General features: G+C 42.0%; 1 protein-coding gene across 1 annotated transcript in view; it reads right to left on the bottom strand.

Moving 5' to 3' along the window:
• Positions 1-7,208, bottom strand: part of LOC101661196 (band 4.1-like protein 4A) — a 186,737-nt gene that overhangs the window by 5,203 nt on the left and 174,326 nt on the right. The window lies entirely within an intron of this gene.

The raw sequence follows: 7,208 nt of genomic DNA, 5'->3' as shown, positions 1-7,208 counted from the left end.
TTGCGATGGAGGGAAAACACAACTAATTTCACGCTGGAGAAAATGTGAGCACCAGCATGACTGGGTGATCACACGTAACCAACAAGGGGCAGGTGGACATCATGGAACTTCAGACCTGAGGCCCAGAGGACAACTTCACCCAGGTGTGCTTCCAGCTGGGAATGTACAGCTGGAGTCTAATCATGAAGACGTAACAGGCAAATATGAAATGTAAAACTTTTTATTTCAAAAAGAAGGGCGGGAACCATGTTCTTCAAAAATAGCAATGGTATAAAAGACAAAAATAAACGCAACAAAAATGTTCTAGATGAAAGGAGACTAAATGGATTGTAAGCTCACTCACTGCCACCAAGTCTATTCCGACTCATAGAGACACTACAGGACAGGGTAGAACTGCCCCTGAGGGTTTCGGAGACTGTAACTCTCTAAGGAAGTTGAAAGGCTCATCCTTCTGAGGAGTGCTGGCGGTTTTGAACTGCTGACCTTGGGGTTACCAGCCCAACGTGTAACCACTATGCCACCAGGGCTCTTTAGATTTTAAACAGGAGTGGGGGAAATACTCTAAATGAAATTATCAATTCAATCAACAATATTGCAATAGACAAAGTAGGTGATAAAAATATTGATATGATTTTCTAATCTATATATTTTCTAAATTTAGTCAATAACTCCACTCTTGGTTATATTAGAGAATATCTCTATTCTCAAGAAATCCCCACTGAAGTAATTTTTGTGAGATGTTATTCAGTTGGTTCCGACTCGCGGCAGCCCTCCTACAACACATCATCCTGCACCGTCCTCCGAACTGCTGCTGTGTTTGAGCCCATGGCTGCAGCCACTGTGTTCTCCTCTTCCTTCCTCTTCCTCGCGGACCCTCCTCTGCCACCGGAGTATTTGGGTTTTGTGGTGTACGGAACTTACCCTGCAGTCATTCAGAGAAGCATTGTGTGTGAGTGTGAGGAGAGAGGAAGCAAAAATAAATGGTAAGGGCATGGGGAAAATGTTCACCATAAGAGAATCTATGTGAACACAGACAGACCTGCGGATCCTTTGTGACGATTTGTATCTTTCAGCTTTTTGTAAACTTGAAATTGTTTTTAAATGAAAAAGCTTTAGAAACAAATCCCTAACTCCATGTAAAAAGTGAAAAGGAATCCCCAGCTTACATCAGCAAGGTGCCAAGCAGTGACAACTCCTGGCCATCATCACTTCCCGTGTTCCTCCCAAAGCACCCCCAACAGCTCGGCCAAGTGGATCTAGTTACTCATAGCTGGAGTTGCCAGGAGCCTTCTGGTTCTACATCCTGTCACACGGGCTACGTTTATCTGAGGTTAGTTTCATAGTCCATTATAAGCAAAGGTAAGCACAGCCTCATTTACTCATTCTTTCATTTATTCAATAAATAAGCTTACAAAACATCAAGCTTTGGGTTTAGTGCAGAAATCATACCCTCTCTTCCCTAAAGCAAGAAATTTGGGTGTGATTTTAAATTCCTCCCTATTTTTTTTCTCAAAAACTTTCCATGTGCTACAAATCAGAAACCATTTTACAGATGTCCTGGGCAAGGTTAAGAGAAACACCGCCCGAGACTTTGCCATGTACGACCTCAACCTTATTTTAATGGCAAGCACCCTACTCTGGCTAGTGCTTCTCTCTGCAGTTCACTCTCTCCAGAGTTCCACCTCCAAGAATCCTTCAGCCTCTAACTATATGGATCTCACCCCGGGGGGATCCTTGCTCACTTTCTTATCCACTGCGCAAGATTCCTTTGCCTGCCCCCACCCCCCCAACCCCTTTGTATTTCTTACTCTTATGAGAAAAGCACTACCCTGGCTAAATCTGGCTCTCCACTTTATGCCTGCACCAGTGGCACTGAATCTGGCTGGAACGAATGGAAAACCATAGCCCTTAATGACCCCTACAGATTCCCTGGTGAGACTCCTAACGGAAAGACTAGAGAGAGATTCAAATCCTCCCAGCGGTCCTCAAAGCCTGGTGATCCGCTTCTGAAAGGTGGCATCTATCAAAAAACCATACGGAATATTCTATTCTACACATATGGGGTCACTAGGAGTCAAAATTGCAAACTATAAGCAAAAATGCTACCCAGTCAATATGCCATATGCCACTGTCCATTCTCCTTCCTAAACTATAGGACAGCTTCCTCTTTCTTCAGTCCCTTAACACCTCTCAACCAAACACTTTGCCACCAAGTTCTGTGAAGGAACCCACTCTAATCCACATTCCCTTTGCCTGCCTTTTGCTTGTTAACCACAGATGAACTCTAAACACACGCACATATTTTTTAGACTTATGTAGAAATAAGCATATTTGCAGATATACCCTATTCTCCTTCCTACACCTGTTCTGCTTGTTAACACAAGCTTTTCTTAAAATCAAGAGCTAACAGGATAAATGGCTAAACAGAAAGTATTTCCATTAAAATGAGAACTCCTCAAGAATGACTTCTATTACTAGATTATTTCATATTCTTAATATTTCATATTCTTCTAACAGTTCTGACCAATACTATTAAATATGAAGCATAATAGATGGAGGAACAAACTGTTTTTAATTTGAAGGTTATGTAATCATACAGCTAGAAAATTTAATGAGAACCAAATTAAGAATTCCTAGTGAGAAAATCAGATTTCAATAACGTGGTCAGATCTGAGCGAGGCTTTGAAGCAATTCAATCACAGCTAAAGCCATGAAGGTGGAGCAGACCTGCATTTGTAAAGTGTGGGTGTAACAGCACAGCAACTGGAATGGGAAAAATTAGAAGCTAGCTTGAGGCTCTCCAACGGGACAATCAGAAGAGGCATGGTGAGTGCTTTCAGGAGAAGGATGCACATATAGACGTGTTGTTTTGTTAGATGCCACGGAATTGATTTCAACTCACAGTGACCCTGTGGCAGAACACTGGCCCTAGGTTATAATCTTTGCAGAAAGAGACCATCAGATCTTTCTCCTGCGGAGTTACCATGCAGGTTCCGTTGTCAGCCTTTACATTTGCAGCGGTGGTGGTGGTGGTGGGGGGTGTAACTCTTGCACCAACAGACTGCAATAGACATAGTCATTTGCCTAGGGCACATTCTGGAAGGAATTGAACAAAAGCATTAATAATTATTTCCTCTGAAGCTTAGGATAATAGGTAATTTCAATTTCCTTCTTCACTGTAGGTTTTCTGGATTTTCTACACCAGCATCTCAGGATTTTTTATAAAAATGTTAAGATTGCTGGTGGCACATTGTATTCCACTCAACACCTATTTTGAACCTAAAATAAGGGGTGAACGTGTCTCAGCTTCTGAGGCTGCCCGGGGCACAAGGTTTTACAAAAACCATTATCTAATTGTCAGCAACTATCTGTGACTCTCAAGTGCTGAACCACCGAATTCCGTGTGCTCTATTTAATCTGTAAAAAATGAAACTATTGCCTGCGCATAAACATATTTGAATGGATAAACAGTTAACAGCAATGAAGGAGTCAGACCGTGCCAATTGTATTCTGCAATGTTAAGGAAACGTTTTATCCATTGGGCACTGTCTAACTGGGAACTGAATATCTGACTTAGCTCTAAAGCACTGGACATACTGAGTTAAATCTCTCAGACCAACCCAGCAGACCAGAAAACCAGCTGCATAAGCAGTTCAAACATTTCTCAAGTTGAATGTGATTACTGTTCCAGGTGACGGGTTTTAGGGAGTTTTTTCATTCAATCCATGATTATAGTTAGGCCTCCATAATAATCAAGTTAATTCTATCATTATGTAAATCACTGCTTCACGGAAAGGAACCCTGGTGGAAAAAAGAAAAAAAGACCCGGCAGCAAGAAAGCTCGGGATAGGCAGTGCTTGGTTAAATTAATGTTCTATTTAATAATAATAACAATCCCTTTGATTCAACCCTCTCAGCTGTGTGAATTGCTTTTCTACCTCACTAAAGATCCCTGAAGGAGGAGATCTGATGAGGCAGTAGTTACAGGTAAGTGTTCAGCGGCTCACCCAAAGATCCTGATCGGAACTCACCAGCCACTGCTGCCTCTATACAGAGCACAGCCCTGCGAAACCCTACTACTGTTCTTGTGAGTTAATGAGGGCCAACTGCTCAAGGTCAACAGGTTATATAGATCACTGTCTCAAACCAGAGTGTGCAGTGTCTCAGGCCACACCCGAAGGCCCATTCCATTTCAAAGACAGAAAAAGGGCAGGGGACTGTACTGAACGTGTCTAGACTGCCATTAAAAAAGGACATGGTGCTAGTCACATCATTGATTTTTCCTAAAAATGATTATATCTAAGCAGTTAAAAATTCTGGTTAGATTTTATTTTGCCATGCATTAATCAGCACCAGCTCAACAGGAACTTACCAAAACAACAGCAACCATGAGAGAGAACTGTACATTTTAAGGTGCTATAGAGATAATAACATAAGAGATGTTCCCCAAAGGATCTCACTCACAACAATAACTTGAATATTAAAAGAGCAATTCTGAAAAACTTCAAATATGAAAAAAAAACCAGTCATAAGAAACCAGCATCGGGATTGGAGGTGGAGTGGAAGTTGGGGATAGGCCGACCATAACATTCCCCTGCCTAGCCGTCAGGAGCCGTGATGGGGTAATGATTATGCACTGGGCTGCGAACCACAAGGTCAGCAGTTGGGAACCACCAGGTGCTTTGCAAGAGAAAGATGGAACTTTCTACTCCTGTATAAAGTTACAGTCTCCGAAACTCCCAGGGGCAGTTCTACTTTGCCCTATAGAGTCGCTGTGAGTTGGCACTGGTTTGATGGCACTGAGCAAGCTATTCCAGTTTTTTTGATAATTTGAATCCTACCAGTGATTCAATCTTAACACTAGCACATCTTTTACGATGGAATCTCTAATCAAAACTGACGATAAACTCTAAAGCTTCTCCAAATTGAATAGTGAAGAGCAACTGTATTCTTTGGAACTATCATTTCTTTTAAAAAATGTAATTCGCTCTCCTTACAATTTAAAACTCCATTAAAAAAACAGTGCTAACATTTTTCAATAAATGTCAGCATTTATTGTTCAGGGGGCATAAGTTATTTTCCACAGAAGGAGAAAAAATAGTACTATCATGTTTTCTGATTAGGCAGACATATTCTCAATAGGGAGTCCTGGCTATTGTGGGCTAAACATTGGTCTCTAATCACAAGGCTGGTGGTTGCAGCCATCAAGATTTACAGTACTGGAAACCTTGTATCAGGTCGCTATGAGTCCCAATTGACTCGATGGCAATGGGTTTGGGTTCCAGTCAGTACACAGACTCATTCAACAGATGCTCACTGAATAGCCTAGTGCATGCAAAGCCCTGTGCCCAATACTGTGCTCCAACCAAAGTTACCGTCATGTTTCTCTTGTGTCTCAAAGTATGGATATCTGAGCTAAGCATAGTTTTCATCCATTGATTTTTCCACTGAAAACATAGCGCAAAGCAAGTCAATTCAACTCTCATCCTCGGTTTTTATTCCAAATGAGGAGGCAGAGGTTGGATTTCCTACATCAATCATATGGTGGTGTACTGGTGAAGGGTTGGGCAGCTACCCTAAGGTCAGCAGTTGGAAACCACCAGCTGCTCTACAGGAGAAAGCTAAGGCTCTCTACTCCCAGAAAACGTTACAGTCTCCGAAACCTTCTACTGTGTCCTGTAGGGTCACTATGAGTTAAAATCAACTCAATGGCAGTGAGTCTAGTTTTATCAAGTAAATATAAAAGATATTTTAAGACCACTTCAATGGAGCTTATTTTCACAGGTAGATTAAAAAGGAACTTTTACTTTCTTGCCTTCTTTTACCCAGTTTTCTAACAGCTTCCCATCATACATGACCAATCCATGCCCATGACACACAAAAGCCTGGAAGACACTGACAAGTTGCAGTGTCCCTTCACCAGGCATTCTCCCTTGAAAGCTCTAGGACTTCCCACGGGGGTCAGCCACTGTGCTCAACAAGGGGAAGGACAGATGGATTGTTCCCTATGGCATATTTACTTTAGAGCAAAATCTCTTCTGATGATTATGGATGTTTACAGCTGTTTCTCCTCCTTTTAAATCACGTCTAGTCAGCACATACAGGTCCTGAAAGTTTTGCTCCATGCACACCATGAAAGTAGCCTCTACTTTGAGGAGGGAGCTCTTCCCCAGTTATATCTTGAGTGTCTTCTAAACAGAGGGGCTCTCACAAGTGTACAAGCCTATTCCTTCTTCCTAGTCTGTCTTAGTCTAGAAGCACCATTGAAACCTATCCACCATAGGTGAAATACACAGAGCATAGCTTCTTGCACCACAGCAACAGGGCAAGACACAAGTACCTTGGTACGACACACTGGGGAATGAGGAGAACATAATTAGGACACTTTATCTGGTATGCAGGCTGCATCCTTATGAGTACTACGCTGATAGACAGTACTAAGTAGCGACTTACACGAATAATGATTGGTATCAATTACTATCCAGTTGATTTTGGTCTCCAAGTCAGTCTAAATGACAGAGCAGAACTTTCACATAGATTTTTCTAGGCCTGAATCTGGACCAAAGGAGCCCTGGACACATAATGGTTAGCCAAAAGTTGACAGTTCCAAGAGAGAAAAGAGCTGGCGATCTGTTTCCCTAAAGATTCAAAAGTCTCAAACCGCAAACTCAATGCCATCAAGCCAGTGCTGGCTCATAGCATCACTCTAGAGCACAGTGCCTCATCTTTCTCTCATGGACGAATTGGTGAGTTCAAAGGACTGTCCTTGTGGTTAGTAGCCCAACTCATCTCACTACGCCACCAGGGCTATAGCCTGTGGGGCAATTCTGTCATTCAGGGTCCCCATGAGTCCAAATTAACTCAGCAGCAACCATCTTTATGGGAGTAGATCACACTGCGTGGCGGCATTTTTGTTAGCAGCCAAGTGCTTCAACGTTGTGCCAATCAGGTTTTACCTTGTCACGTTAATAATTTAATAATGATCATCATCTCCTATAGCCTTCTTGTTTAAAAGTAACTTTTCCTTTGCTACAATTAATATGGCCTTCCTCTATTCCATAGCATTCATTTCTAATTCCTCTCGCCTCCTGGAGAAGTTGTGCACTTCAGTCAGTGCAGCTGGTTCCATTTCGCTGCAGCTCTAGTGAGTTTCTTTCTTTTTTTCTAATCATTTTATTAGGGGCTCATACAACTCTCATCACAATCCA

This window comes from Echinops telfairi, unplaced genomic scaffold (assembly GCF_000313985.2).
Source record: "Echinops telfairi isolate 266 unplaced genomic scaffold, ASM31398v2 ScPeMD7_7469;HRSCAF=8507_1, whole genome shotgun sequence".
Classification (NCBI taxonomy): domain Eukaryota; kingdom Metazoa; phylum Chordata; class Mammalia; order Afrosoricida; family Tenrecidae; genus Echinops; species Echinops telfairi.
Note: the sequence above shows the minus strand (reverse complement) of the source record. Positions and strands in the feature narration are given on the sequence as shown.